Here is a 15582-nt window from a genome sequence, read left to right as displayed (position 1 = left end):
CAGGTCTTCTTGGCAACTGTTGTATGATTGGAATCAGGGACTCACTAAATGCGAGATTGTAATTGTAAACCCACCACATTCATCCCTCCCATGTTCCAGCACTTCTTGAGCAAGTGATTGCAGCCCGATAAAAGACATTTGTGAATAACCATATTAATGTTGCACTATTTGACCTGAGTACTCCTTTTGTAATGTACTTCTTAAAATGCTGAATGCCCCTGTACATAGTATGCACAAATCTGTGTTGGTACAGTAACAACTTGCCAAATGGATGGGCTTAATGGACTTTTGGCAGCACTGAGTAGAATTGCTGGCACTTAACTGTCAGCAGAACTTTTCCACTACTATTGCCTACCTCCTCATCTACTGGCAGTGCAGTAAGTTGTATTCGGTTTCCCTAATGATATGAAAACAGTGTTGACTTATTTTTATTGCCTACAATGAAAATAATTTTAGGATTAAGTAACGAATGAAACTCAACAGCCATGCTTTTACCTGCTGTGCTTATTTTGTTCCAGCTGTTGCAAGTTTCAATGCAGTTTTTCAAAATAGTCGTTCGGTAGTACGCAACTTGAATATTGCTGAAAAAAAGAGATATGTTTTGTGGAAGCTTTCATCTTGCACCCATCAGTACAGTTCGCAAGAATACCAAATGTAAAGGGAACAACAATTTATACTGTACGAGAACAGAGTGCTGATTGGTTAACAAGCGGCTCTGATTGGTAAAGGCATTGCCATGAAGAGTGCACCAGTTGGTGGTGACTGACAGTTAACTGCCAAGCATTGTTTGAAATTTAAACCAGGCAGTTTGACTCTGGTCAAGGCATTGCCCTGAGGAATGAACCAGCGAAAGGCTGTCACTTACTTTGTTTAGCTGAAACAGGTGCGATGTGTGTACATGTTCTTTCTGCCTGCAAAGATCAAGGCCCTGTGTATTAATACATGTAGCATCCAGTGTACACATGCACCATACTGCGAGCCCGACTGACAATCTTAAATTGGTAGTCAGCATAAGTCTTAACACATTGAGGATTATTTAGCAAATGTTGCCCAAGTGGCTTGAGCATCAACTTCATGCAATCTCCATGGCAACACCTATAACAATTTGAGTCCACTTGCCAACCAATCAGCACTCTTTTCTCATACAGTATAAATTGTTGTTCCCTTTATATTTGGTGTTCTTGTGAATTGTCCTGATGAGTGCAAGACAAAAAGCTTTGACAAAAAAAAGTCTCCTTTTTCAGCAATACTCGAGTTTTTTGAACTTGTCAAACAAGGCTAGATGCAATTATATGCGTTAACATGGTTCCAGACTTAAGACTATTGAAAGATTGCTAGTCAGTCGGTCACCATTAGAGAAATTACGTTGTCTTATCTGTCCTTGTTGTAACGGGTTGAGAGAAGTTATACCACTTCTGGAGCAAGCAGGAATAACAAATATTTTGCTAATACTATAGCTAAAGATAACGGTGCTGTCCCATTGATTTCAATGAACTGGTGGCACACTCATGAGAAATGAGATTCTATTTTAGGAATATTTGAGTTTCAGCTAAACCACACAAAATATTTGTTCAATCACCTCAGTCCTATTCAGAAAAGTTCCACAGTCTGCCATTGTTCACATTTCTGCTGTTCTGAAATGGCCAAATTCATCCTTACAAATTCTGCAGTTGACATTTGAAGAAGCATTCCTAAAATCTCATTGCTGCTAAGCAGAATGAAATTTTCAACTAAATTTTATCAGTGATTATTTTCATATAAACTATCTCCTATTTGCTTTCTGCTCCCTCAAAAAAATATAATATTTTAAATGTCACTCCTTGAATAGAGATCTGTCTCTTGGATAAAAGCAAAATGCAGATGCTGGAAATATATACTAGGTTATATACTACTCAGTAATATACTAGGTTGCTGCATCTTATTAAAAGCAGAAAATATACAGCAATTGGAAACACTAGGAACCTTAATTTTTTCTTTCTCTTTTCAGATTCTGCTAAAATGTGTTTCCAGTATTCTTTTTATTTCAGACCTCTAGCATTTAAATTTTTTTAATCTATTCAGCATTACTTTCAATGACAACAAAACAGTTCACCCTGCCTTACCATTTCGACATTCCAGCAAATAGTGAGAGAGGTTTGGTTCTAAAATGCTTCAATGAACCAACTCTTCATAGAACCTACAGTTCAATATTATTGTCCCAAGGGAGAGCTTAAATTATGAGCAACAGTTAGTGAATGTTTCTGCAGCCTTTGCAGCATATTTCAGACATTCCATAGTTAAGAACATAAGAAATAGGAATAGGGTGCATCAGGACCATTCCTCATCTGAATTTCTTTACCTAGATCTTCCCATAATTTTTCTTTTTATCATGGCTAAAATATTGTGTAACAAGGTATTCTAAAATAAAAGGAAGTCAGTTAAAGGAGAATTTACCCTGAGAGATTATGTTGATGCTTTTATATTGCGTCGGAATGCTGCATTTTCTTTGCGATACATAAATGGTGATTGTATCTGATGGCTACTTCATTGGTTTCAATTGTATTCTGTGGAACCTGCCTCTCCATATTGCAGTATATCATCACAGAATCTGATGGGAGAACCATCTTTTTCTCAGAGCTTGGAAATGTCTTGGCCATGGATATTTATGTAAATGCTTGTGGAAAGAGATCTCCTTTACAATTTTTGAAAGTATCATTGTTACAGAAGGAAGATAAAAGAAGTCCAGTACTCAGAAGAGCTAGAGAGTAAATCAGAAAATTTGACATCTCTAGCTGGAAAATTTGCAATAACTGAAAAAAAACAAGTTTTGCTAATGGATGTGCTTATTCTCCAGCTATTAGGATTACCTGAAATTTTAAAAGAATAGTATTTTGTGAATTTTTTTTTAACACTTCTCAAAAGAAGTTGGAAAAAGCTTCCATCACCTGCCCTGGGGCCATTGGCATCAGGCACTAGTTACAGAGCAGACTGGCTGCATAAAGATTGACTGTTGCTGTTTTTATAAGGATCAAGTTTCTCATTTGAGGATATCTGTGTGCTGAGGTAATGTATAAGTGAGCACCCATGCAGTGTCAACATATTACCACACATAAGGAAATTGAAGGTGTTGGCAGTAAATGCCTAGTAAATAACAAAGTTAGACAGTTAATTCATCAGATTAATTTGAGGTATGTATATTAAATATGTATAATTATTCTCCAGGATTGATGACATGTTGTGACTGTAATATCCTTCAACCATTCTTAAGGCTGTTGGGATACATGGGATTCACTCTTTGCTGATTCTGTTTCTATCACACAACCATGTCAAATGCATCAATTTGTCAATTGACTTAGGAAGCTTTAGTGTGGGATTCAGCACAGTAATGATGTATACTTGTTGCATAAGCTTCATGTTTTGTTTTGCTTCCTCATCTCAACATGAAGAATAACATTCACTGTGTTTTTGCTTGAGGTGGTAGGGGCCCCAGATCTAATGTAAGTCAGCGAGGCAGGAGAACTAGCACTTGAAGCGGACTAGGAGACAAGTGAAGTTTATGGAAAATGAAGGACAGATGGTTGGCCCGTAAAGCATTGGACCAACTGAGCCTGGAGGTGACAAGTGCATGGATAAGGATTTCAGCAGTAGATTGGATAAGATGGAGCAGAGGCAGATAGTATTCTGATTATGGAAGTAGGCAGTCTTTGTGATGGAAATTTATTTGGGTTTGAAAACTCCTCTCAAGGTCAAACAGGAGGAAATGGTTGCAAACGTTGTGGTCCAGCCTGCAACAGTGAACATACTGCATTGTACTTTACACTGCTACTCTTTTTAAAACATTATTCCATTGTTATGACACAGCAGTGGTAAAGGTTGAGTTATTTAAAATCCCAGAGGGAAACTTTAAACAACTGTCATAACCTTTTTTTCAATTGGTATGTTTGAGATGCAGCTCTGAATTCAAAAATGAAACCATCAAGCCTCCAGAGGTTTTTTAGAAAATTAAACATTTATTAATTTAACAACAAAGTTAAACACATACATATATCTACAAATTATTATCCTAGTAACTTTTAAACAAATCTCCAAATTAATCACTCCCAGGTAATCTTCCATCTTGCCCCATGGCAACAATAACCTATAGACCTAAACCGATACCAGGCAAAGTACATTTCATCTTACAAATTCAAAATGAGGTTCTTTTCAATTTGGTTCCTTAGCAAAGTTGTAGGCTTACAGGCAGCATCCCTCTGACTTACTTTTCTGTATATACCTAGCCTTTCTTTTGAATGTAAATTCTCATTGTATCTCCAGGCCCTTTAAACTCCACCTCTTCTAACAATAAAACCCCTTTCATAGTACCAATTTTATTAGTGATATAAGCTTATTGCTTGGTGTCTCCTAGCTAGGTGCAAGATTTCACCCCCAGTCTTTAAATGGTTTATTCAGCAAAATGCAAATGTACTTTTTACCTTTACTTCCTTACTGTTTAATATCTCAAAACTACTGTACATCAAAGCACCCAGACTAGCTGGCTTTAATCCAGTTAAGATACACTCTCACCCACAGCCACAGACCCCACTACAAGTCCAATTTAAAATAATTTCCAATAACATTATATACATTAATATCTTCATGACATCCATCTTCTATTGGTATAGTGATGGGGAAACATGGTGGCCATCTGTTATTTTTAATAGCACAAAATTACTGTTGTTTTGCTGACCTGAAGAAATTAGGGCTGTATTTAACTCTTGTACAAATTCAATTATTAAAATAACTACCTCTACAGGTGATTTAAATCAAAACTCACCATTCATAATAGTTCACTGTGGAGATATTTTATGTTGTGTGGCAAAGTTGTCACAATCTAAAATCAAATAATACGTGAAATGGGTTTATCATATGGTATAAAAAAAACTGTTCCTCAAGCATCAGATACCAATGGATAAAAACAAAAAAACTGCGGATGCTGGAAATCCAAAACAAAAACAGAATTACCTGGAAAAACTCAGCAGGTCTGGCAGCATCGGCGGAGAAGAAAAGAGTTGACGTTTCGAGTCCTCATGACCCTTCGACAGAACTTGAGTTCGAGTCCAGGAAAGAGCTGAAATATAAGCTGGTTTAAGGTGTGTGTGTGTGGGGGGCGGAGAGATAGAGAGACAGAGAGGTGGAGGGGGTTGGTGTGGTTGTAGCGACAAACAAGCAGTGATAGAAGCAGATCATCAAAAGATGTCAACAACAATAGTACAATAGAACACATAGGTGTTAAAGTTAAAGTTGGTGATATTATCTAAACGAATGTGCTAATTAAGAATGGATGGTAGGGCACTCAAGGTATAGCTCTAGTGGGTTTTTTTTTATATAATGGAAATAGGTGGGAAAAGGAAAATCTTTATAATTTATTGGGAAAAAAAAAAGAAGGGGGAAACAGAAAGGGGGTGGGGATGGGGGAGGGGACTCACGACCTAAAGTTGTTGAATTCAATATTCAGTCCGGAAGGCTGTAAAGTCCCTAGTCGGAAGATGAGGTGTTGTTCCTCCAGTTTGCGTTGGGCTTCACTGGAACAATGCAGCAAGCCAAGGACAGACATGTGGGCAAGAGAGCAGGGTGGAGTGTTAAAATGGCAAGCGACAGGGAGGTTTGGGTCATTCTTGCGGACAGACCGCAGGTGTTCTGCAAAGCGGTCGCCCAGTTTACGTTTGGTCTCTCCAATGTAGAGGAGACCACATTGGGAGCAACGAATGCAGTAGACTAAGTTGGGGGAAATGCAAGTGAAATGCTGCTTCACTTGAAAGGAGTGTTTGGGTCCTTGGACGGTGAGGAGAGAGGAAGTGAAGGGGCAGGTGTTGCATCTTTTGCGTGGGCAAGGGGTTGTGCCATAGGAGGGGGTTGAGGAGTAGGGGGTGATGGAGGAGTGGACCAGGGTGTCCCGGAGGGAGCGATCCCTACGGAATGCCGATAAGGGGGGTGAAGGGAAGATGTGTTTGGTAGTGGCATCATGCTGGAGTTGGCGGAAATGGCGGAGGATGATCCTTTGAATGCGGAGGCTGGTGGGGTGATAAGTGAGGACAAGGGGGACCCTATCATGTTTCTGGGAGGGAGGAGAAGGAGTGAGGGCGGATGCGCGGGAGATGGGCCGGACACGGTTGAGGGCCCTGTCAACGACCGTGGGTGGAAAACCTCGGTTAAGGAAGAAGGAGGACATGTCAGAGGAACTGTTTTTGAATGTAGCATCATCGGAACAGATGCGACGGAGGCGAAGGAACTGAGAGAATGGGATGGAGTCCTTACAGGAAGTGGGGTGTGAGGAGCTGTAGTCGAGATAGCTGTGGGTGTCGGTGGGTTTGTAATGGATATTGGTGGACAGTCTATCACCAGAGATTGAGACAGAGAGGTCAAGGAAGGGAAGGGAAGTGTCAGAGATGGACCACGTGAAAATGATGGAGGGGTGGAGATTGGAAGCAAAATTAATAAATTTTTCCAAGTCCTGACGAGAGCATGAAGCAGCACCGAAATAATCATCGATGTACCGGAGAAAGAGTTGTGGAAGGGGGCCGGAGTAGGACTGCAACAAGGAATGTTCCACATACCCCATAAAGAGACAGGCATAGCTGGGGCCCATGCGGGTACCCATAGCCACACCTTTTATTTGGAGGAAGTGAGAGGAGTTGAAGGAGAAATTGTTCAGCGTGAGTACAAGTTCAGCCAGACGGAGGAGAGTAGTGGTGGATGGGGATTGTTCGGGCCTCTGTTCGAGGAAGAAGCTAAGGGCCCTCAGACCATCCTGGTGGGGGATGGAGGTGTAGAGGGATTGGACGTCCATGGTGAAGAGGAAGCGGTAGGGGCCAGGGAACTGGAAATTGTTGATGTGACGTAAGGTGTCAGAGGAATCACGGATGTAGGTGGGAAGGGACTGGACAAGGGGAGAGAGAAGGGAGTCAAGATAACGAGAAATGAGTTCTGTGGGGCAGGAGCAAGCTGAGACGATCGGTCTACCGGGGCAGTTCTGTTTGTGGATTTTGGGTAGGAGATAGAAGCGGGCCGTCCGAGGTTGGGCAACTATCAGGTTGGAAGCTGTGGGAGGGAGATCCCCAGAGGAGATGAGGTCAGTGACAGTCCTGGAAACAATGGCTTGATGTTCAGTGGTGGGGTCATGGTCCAGGGAGAGGTAGGAGGAAGTGTCTGCGAGTTGACGCTCAGCCTCCGCGTGGTAGAGGTCAGTGCGCCAGACAACAACAGCACCACCCTTGTCAGCGGGTTTGATGACAATGTCAGGGTTGGACCTGAGAGAATGGAGTGCAGTAAGTTCAGAGAGAGACAGGTTAGAATGGGTGAGAGGAGCAGAGAAATTGAGACGACTAATGTCGCGCCGACAGTTCTCAATGAAAAGATCGAGAGAAGGTAAGAATCCAGAGGGAGGGGTCCAGGTGGAGGGAGAATATTGAAGATGGGTAAAAGGATCCGTTGAACTGGGAGAGGACTCCTGCCCAAAGAAGTGAGCCCGGAGACGAAGACGGCGGAAGAAGAGTTCAGTATCATGCCGAGCCCGAAATTCATTGAGGTGAGGGCGTAAGGGTATGAAACTAAGTCCTTTGCTGAGCACTGAACGTTCAGCATCGGAGAGGGGAAGGTCAGGGGGTATAGTGAATACACGGCTGGGGTTGGGATTGGAAGATGGGGTGGGGATGGAGGGACAGGCAGGGGTGGAGGGTCCTAGATGGGTGTTGGTGTCGATGAGTTGTTGGAGCTTGCGTTCCTTAGCACTTGAGAGAAAGAGAAAAAGTTTCTTGTTGAGGCGTCGGATGAGCCGAAGGATAAAATGAAACTGGGGGCACGCGCAGCTTTGAAAAAGGGTACGGCGGTGCTGCTGGAGGGAGAGGTCGAGTGTGTTCATATGGCGGCGCATGGCACTGAGAGTGGATTTCAGAATGTGACGGGAACAGCAGTCCGAGAAACGTTTTATGTCCCGGAGATACCTGTAATTCTGGGTGGGTTCGAAACATGAGGGGTGGAATTTCAGTTGAAATCCATGTGGGGTAAGTCGGAGACGGAGACAGTCACTGAGAAAGGAGATATGGCTGTGAAAGCGGGTTTTAGTAAACACCTTGTCAAACACTAGGAGAGAAATGGAAAGCAATGAAGGTGAACAAGGCAACAGAGAAATCCGGAAATCTTGTCGCAGAGAGGAACAGAACTTCTTCAAGGAGGTAGGCATTTCTTGAAGAGCAGTGGCAGTCAATTAAACACAGAGATAAAAACAAAAAAACTGCGGATGCTGGAAATCCAAAACAAAAACAGAATTACCTGGAAAAACTCAGCAGGTCTGGCAGCATCGGCGGAGAAGAAAAGAGTTGACGTTTCGAGTCCTCATGACCCTTCGACAGAACTTGAGTTCGAGTCCAGGAAAGAGCTGAAATATAAGCTGGTTTAAGGTGTGTGTGTGGGGGGCGGAGAGATAGAGAGACAGAGAGGTGGAGGGGGTTGGTGTGGTTGTAGCGACAAACAAGCAGTGATAGAAGCAGATCATCAAAAGATGTCAACAACAATAGTACAATAGAACACATAGGTGTTAAAGTTAAAGTTGGTGATATTATCTAAACGAATGTGCTAATTAAGAATGGATGGTAGGGCACTCAAGGTATAGCTCTAGTGGGTTTTTTTTTATATAATGGAAATAGGTGGGAAAAGGAAAATCTTTATAATTTATTGGGAAAAAAAAAAGAAGGGGGAAACAGAAAGGGGGTGGGGATGGGGGAGGGGACTCACGACCTAAAGTTGTTGAATTCAATATTCAGTCCGGAAGGCTGTAAAGTCCCTAGTCGGAAGATGAGGTGTTGTTCCTCCAGTTTGCGTTGGGCTTCACTGGAACAATGCAGCAAGCCAAGGACAGACATGTGGGCAAGAGAGCAGGGTGGAGTGTTAAAATGGCAAGCGACAGGGAGGTTTGGGTCATTCTTGCGGACAGACCGCAGGTGTTCTGCAAAGCGGTCGCCCAGTTTACGTTTGGTCTCTCCAATGTAGAGGAGACCACATTGGGAGCAACGAATGCAGTAGACTAAGTTGGGGGAAATGCAAGTGAAATGCTGCTTCACTTGAAAGGAGTGTTTGGGTCCTTGGACGGTGAGGAGAGAGGAAGTGAAGGGGCAGGTGTTGCATCTTTTGCGTGGGCAAGGGGTTGTGCCATAGGAGGGGGTTGAGGAGTAGGGGGTGATGGAGGAGTGGACCAGGGTGTCCCGGAGGGAGCGATCCCTACGGAATGCCGATAAGGGGGGTGAAGGGAAGATGTGTTTGGTAGTGGCATCATGCTGGAGTTGGCGGAAATGGCGGAGGATGATCCTTTGAATGCGGAGGCTGGTGGGGTGATAAGTGAGGACAAGGGGGACCCTATCATGTTTCTGGGAGGGAGGAGAAGGAGTGAGGGCGGATGCGCGGGAGATGGGCCGGACACGGTTGAGGGCCCTGTCAACGACCGTGGGTGGAAAACCTCGGTTAAGGAAGAAGGAGGACATGTCAGAGGAACTGTTTTTGAATGTAGCATCATCGGAACAGATGCGACGGAGGCGAAGGAACTGAGAGAATGGGATGGAGTCCTTACAGGAAGTGGGGTGTGAGGAGCTGTAGTCGAGATAGCTGTGGGTGTCGGTGGGTTTGTAATGGATATTGGTGGACAGTCTATCACCAGAGATTGAGACAGAGAGGTCAAGGAAGGGAAGGGAAGTGTCAGAGATGGACCACGTGAAAATGATGGAGGGGTGGAGATTGGAAGCAAAATTAATAAATTTTTCCAAGTCCTGACGAGAGCATGAAGCAGCACCGAAATAATCATCGATGTACCGGAGAAAGAGTTGTGGAAGGGGGCCGGAGTAGGACTGCAACAAGGAATGTTCCACATACCCCATAAAGAGACAGGCATAGCTGGGGCCCATGCGGGTACCCATAGCCACACCTTTTATTTGGAGGAAGTGAGAGGAGTTGAAGGAGAAATTGTTCAGCGTGAGTACAAGTTCACACACACACCTTAAACCAGCTTATATTTCAGCTCTTTCCTGGACTCGAACTCAAGTTCTGTCGAAGGGTCATGAGGACTCGAAACGTCAACTCTTTTCTTCTCCGCCGATGCTGCCAGACCTGCTGAGTTTTTCCAGGTAATTCTGTTTTTGTTTTGGATTTCCAGCATCCGCAGTTTTTTTGTTTTTATCTCTGTGTTTAATTGACTGCCACTGCTCTTCAAGAAATGCCTACCTCCTTGAAGAAGTTCTGTTCCTCTCTGCGACAAGATTTCCGGATTTCTCTGTTGCCTTGTTCACCTTCATTGCTTTCCATTTCTCTCCTAGTGTTTGACAAGGTGTTTACTAAAACCCGCTTTCACAGCCATATCTCCTTTCTCAGTGACTGTCTCCGTCTCCGACTTACCCCACATGGATTTCAACTGAAATTCCACCCCTCATGTTTCGAACCCACCCAGGATTACAGGTATCTCCGGGACATAAAACGTTTCTCGGACTGCTGTTCCCGTCACATTCTGAAATCCACTCTCAGTGCCATGCGCCGCCATATGAACACACTCGACCTCTCCCTCCAGCAGCACCGCCGTACCCTTTTTCAAAGCTGCGCGTGCCCCCAGTTTCATTTTATCCTTCGGCTCATCCGACGCCTCAACAAGAAACTTTTTCTCTTTCTCTCAAGTGCTAAGGAACGCAAGCTCCAACAACTCATCGACACCAACACCCATCTAGGACCCTCCACCCCTGCCTGTCCCTCCATCCCCACCCCATCTTCCAATCCCAACCCCAGCCGTGTATTCACTATACCCCCTGACCTTCCCCTCTCCGATGCTGAACGTTCAGTGCTCAGCAAAGGACTTAGTTTCATACCCTTACGCCCTCACCTCAATGAATTTCGGGCTCGGCATGATACTGAACTCTTCTTCCGCCGTCTTCGTCTCCGGGCTCACTTCTTTGGGCAGGAGTCCTCTCCCAGTTCAACGGATCCTTTTACCCATCTTCAATATTCTCCCTCCACCTGGACCCCTCCCTCTGGATTCTTACCTTCTCTCGATCTTTTCATTGAGAACTGTCGGCGCGACATTAGTCGTCTCAATTTCTCTGCTCCTCTCACCCATTCTAACCTGTCTCTCTCTGAACTTACTGCACTCCATTCTCTCAGGTCCAACCCTGACATTGTCATCAAACCCGCTGACAAGGGTGGTGCTGTTGTTGTCTGGCGCACTGACCTCTACCACGCGGAGGCTGAGCGTCAACTCGCAGACACTTCCTCCTACCTCTCCCTGGACCATGACCCCACCACTGAACATCAAGCCATTGTTTCCAGGACTGTCACTGACCTCATCTCCTCTGGGGATCTCCCTCCCACAGCTTCCAACCTGATAGTTGCCCAACCTCGGACGGCCCGCTTCTATCTCCTACCCAAAATCCACAAACAGAACTGCCCCGGTAGACCGATCGTCTCAGCTTGCTCCTGCCCCACAGAACTCATTTCTCGTTATCTTGACTCCCTTCTCTCTCCCCTTGTCCAGTCCCTTCCCACCTACATCCGTGATTCCTCTGACACCTTACGTCACATCAACAATTTCCAGTTCCCTGGCCCCTACCGCTTCCTCTTCACCATGGACGTCCAATCCCTCTACACCTCCATCCCCCACCAGGATGGTCTGAGGGCCCTTAGCTTCTTCCTCGAACAGAGGCCCGAACAATCCCCATCCACCACTACTCTCCTCCGTCTGGCTGAACTTGTACTCACGCTGAACAATTTCTCCTTCAACTCCTCTCACTTCCTCCAAATAAAAGGTGTGGCTATGGGTACCCGCATGGGCCCCAGCTATGCCTGTCTCTTTATGGGGTATGTGGAACATTCCTTGTTGCAGTCCTACTCCGGCCCCCTTCTACAACTCTTTCTCCGGTACATCGATGATTATTTCGGTGCTGCTTCATGCTCTCGTCAGGACTTGGAAAAATTTATTAATTTTGCTTCCAATCTCCACCCCTCCATCATTTTCACGTGGTCCATCTCTGACACTTCCCTTCCCTTCCTTGACCTCTCTGTCTCAATCTCTGGTGATAGACTGTCCACCAATATCCATTACAAACCCACCGACACCCACAGCTATCTCGACTACAGCTCCTCACACCCCACTTCCTGTAAGGACTCCATCCCATTCTCTCAGTTCCTTCGCCTCCGTCGCATCTGTTCCGATGATGCTACATTCAAAAACAGTTCCTCTGACATGTCCTCCTTCTTCCTTAACCGAGGTTTTCCACCCACGGTCGTTGACAGGGCCCTCAACCGTGTCCGGCCCATCTCCCGCGCATCCGCCCTCACTCCTTCTCCTCCCTCCCAGAAACATGATAGGGTCCCCCTTGTCCTCACTTATCACCCCACCAGCCTCCGCATTCAAAGGATCATCCTCCGCCATTTCCGCCAACTCCAGCATGATGCCACTACCAAACACATCTTCCCTTCACCCCCCTTATCGGCATTCCGTAGGGATCGCTCCCTCCGGGACACCCTGGTCCACTCCTCCATCACCCCCTACTCCTCAACCCCCTCCTATGGCACAACCCCTTGCCCACGCAAAAGATGCAACACCTGCCCCTTCACTTCCTCTCTCCTCACCGTCCAAGGACCCAAACACTCCTTTCAAGTGAAGCAGCATTTCACTTGCATTTCCCCCAACTTAGTCTACTGCATTCGTTGCTCCCAATGTGGTCTCCTCTACATTGGAGAGACCAAACGTAAACTGGGCGACCGCTTTGCAGAACACCTGCGGTCTGTCCGCAAGAATGACCCAAACCTCCCTGTCGCTTGCCATTTTAACACTCCACCCTGCTCTCTTGCCCACATGTCTGTCCTTGGCTTGCTGCATTGTTCCAGTGAAGCCCAACGCAAACTGGAGGAACAACACCTCATCTTCCGACTAGGGACTTTACAGCCTTCCGGACTGAATATTGAATTCAACAACTTTAGGTCGTGAGTCCCCTCCCCCATCCCCACCCCCTTTCTGTTTCCCCCTTCTTTTTTTTTTCCCAATAAATTATAAAGATTTTCCTTTTCCCACCTATTTCCATTATATAAAAAAAAAACCCACTAGAGCTATACCTTGAGTGCCCTACCATCCATTCTTAATTAGCACATTCGTTTAGATAATATCACCAACTTTAACTTTAACACCTATGTGTTCTATTGTACTATTGTTGTTGACATCTTTTGATGATCTGCTTCTATCACTGCTTGTTTGTCGCTACAACCACACCAACCCCCTCCACCTCTCTGTCTCTCTATCTCTCCGCCCCCCACACACACACCTTAAACCAGCTTATATTTCAGCTCTTTCCTGGACTCGAACTCAAGTTCTGTCGAAGGGTCATGAGGACTCGAAACGTCAACTCTTTTCTTCTCCGCCGATGCTGCCAGACCTGCTGAGATACCAATGGAGCTGTAACATTCAATACCGAGATCAGAATCACCTTGACAAGCACAACCTCGCCCATCTATTGTATTTTACACAAGAAAGTCACACTAGATTGATCTGCAGTTAGCTCATTAAACTTCTTCACTCAGTGAATGGGGTAGACCAAATGTAAGATTATCATAGGGTTGCGTCAGATGGTTTTAGAACATGATATGTTCACTTGATGATTCTACAAAGTTTAAAAAAAAAACTGAAGCTAAATGCAAGAGAAAAGGGTTACCTTAATACCATAATTCTGCAAGTCATCAGGCAGCATTTATTAAAAAAAAAAGTTTCTGCTGGCAGATTAATAAATGAACGTGACTGTAAGGTACTTTGGCCATGCTGTATTGTTGCATTGCCTCATATCACGCAATGGCACTTGTTAAAGTGCAATAGTTCTTGGAAAGATTTCAATACCCAAAGAGAAGCCACTTGATCCCAGTGAGGTGTTTCTTTGAATTTTGTGTTATTGCCTAAACAGCTAGTGATCTTGAATGGCTGAATGGTCCATTCCTCCTTTCTACCATCTCCTTATAGTAGTCACACGCTATACATTGCTAAGTTACCAGTATTGTATTAATGTGAATCCCACTGCCAGAGTGACCAATCAGCTTAGCAACTGTGCTACCAAGTATACTGTAGAAGAATTATTAGGTTAAAGGGTTAACTCCAATAATAACTGCTGAGCAGGTGCATAAGGAACTATATCATAGTGATGTCACTCATTGAGAGAAGATGAACAAGAAGCAACTTAGAGAGAGGCTGTAGCTATGTCCTAATGTTCTAGAACCTTGTAAATAGTTATGTAAATAAAGGTATATTGAATGAAAGAGCATTTGCCTCCAGATATAGTAAAAAACCAAGAAATCCCGAGACAAACCTACAATAACAGATGGCAGCAGCATTCCACCCATAAAGAAACAGTAGGAAAAGGCGGGAGAATCCTGAAAAGAAACCCAGGTGAAGGACTTTGAGGCCAGCCCAGCAACCACACCAGAGAGGCAAAACATGAGGACAGCCCAGACGAGCAATGTGGGAAAAAGGGACCTCAACCTAGGGTGAGAAATGGCTAATACTTTGCCTCTTCCAGAATCATTCCAAAACACACAGGGCCCCAGACAACTGAACAATGCTGAAATTGGAGAAGGTGGCTCACCCAGTACCACAATGCTTCAAGTCTTGCAAGTTAAAATAACAAAGACCAAGTTAGCACTTTGTTATATGCTGTTAGGAGCATTGCGGACAACATGCTGGCCAGAAGGGGTGAGCAAAGAAACAGAATTACCTGGAAAAACTCAGCAGGTCTGGCAGCATCGGCGGAGAAGAAAAGAGTTGACGTTTCGAGTCCTCATGACCCTTCAACAGAACTAGGTGGATTCACCTAGTTCTGTTAAAGGGTCATGAGGACTCGAAACGTCAACTCTTTTCTTCTCCGCCGATGCTGCCAGACCTGCTGAGTTTTTCCAGGTAATTCTGTTTTTGTTTTGGATTTCCAGCATCTGCAGTTTTTTTTGTTTTTATATCTGAGCAAAGAAACAGCCTCATACAAGGGTGTCATCAGAACCTTTGACTCATACTTGAGTCTCTTTAGAAATATTGTGATAGGACAAAATTTAACTGACACCATCAAAAACCATTGAAGGAATTGATTGATTCATCAATGGAATTGTACCATCTAGCTGACAATTATGAGTACAGAACATTAAAATATGACCTGATCAAAGAGAGAGAATAGTCGTGGGTGTTTTAGATAAAAACTTCTCTAACTTTTTACGATCTTGAAGATTTAATTTTAAGTAAAGCCATACAACTGGCCAGACAGGCCGAAGAGCAGAAGCAGAGTAAAGGCTGGATCGCGTCATGGCAAGCGAGAGTGGAAAACATCATGAGAAGGCCCCGAATCAGTTTTGCGGTGTGGTAAAGCCAGTTTGCGATTGTACATTGCAGCCTTCAATGGCGGGTCAAGTTTCCTGCCATGACATATTGGGAACATTATTTCAACACACTTACATCTCATTATTAGGACTCCTCATCAGAATCATCCCCCACCGCTGGATCATCAGGGCAATTCGGCATGCAATTAGAATGACGTGTTTTACAACATTTTATGAGCGATGTACACCTGGTGA

General features: G+C 44.6%; 1 protein-coding gene across 4 annotated transcripts in view; it reads left to right on the top strand.

Annotated features, from left to right (window-relative positions):
• mtor (mechanistic target of rapamycin kinase) overlaps positions 1–15582 on the top strand; it is a 367630-nt gene that overhangs the window by 182466 nt on the left and 169582 nt on the right. The gene's annotated exons all lie outside the window — the stretch shown is intronic.

This window comes from Carcharodon carcharias, chromosome 15 (genome assembly GCF_017639515.1).
Source record: "Carcharodon carcharias isolate sCarCar2 chromosome 15, sCarCar2.pri, whole genome shotgun sequence".
NCBI classification, from domain to species: domain Eukaryota; kingdom Metazoa; phylum Chordata; class Chondrichthyes; order Lamniformes; family Lamnidae; genus Carcharodon; species Carcharodon carcharias.
Note: the sequence above shows the minus strand (reverse complement) of the source record. Positions and strands in the feature narration are given on the sequence as shown.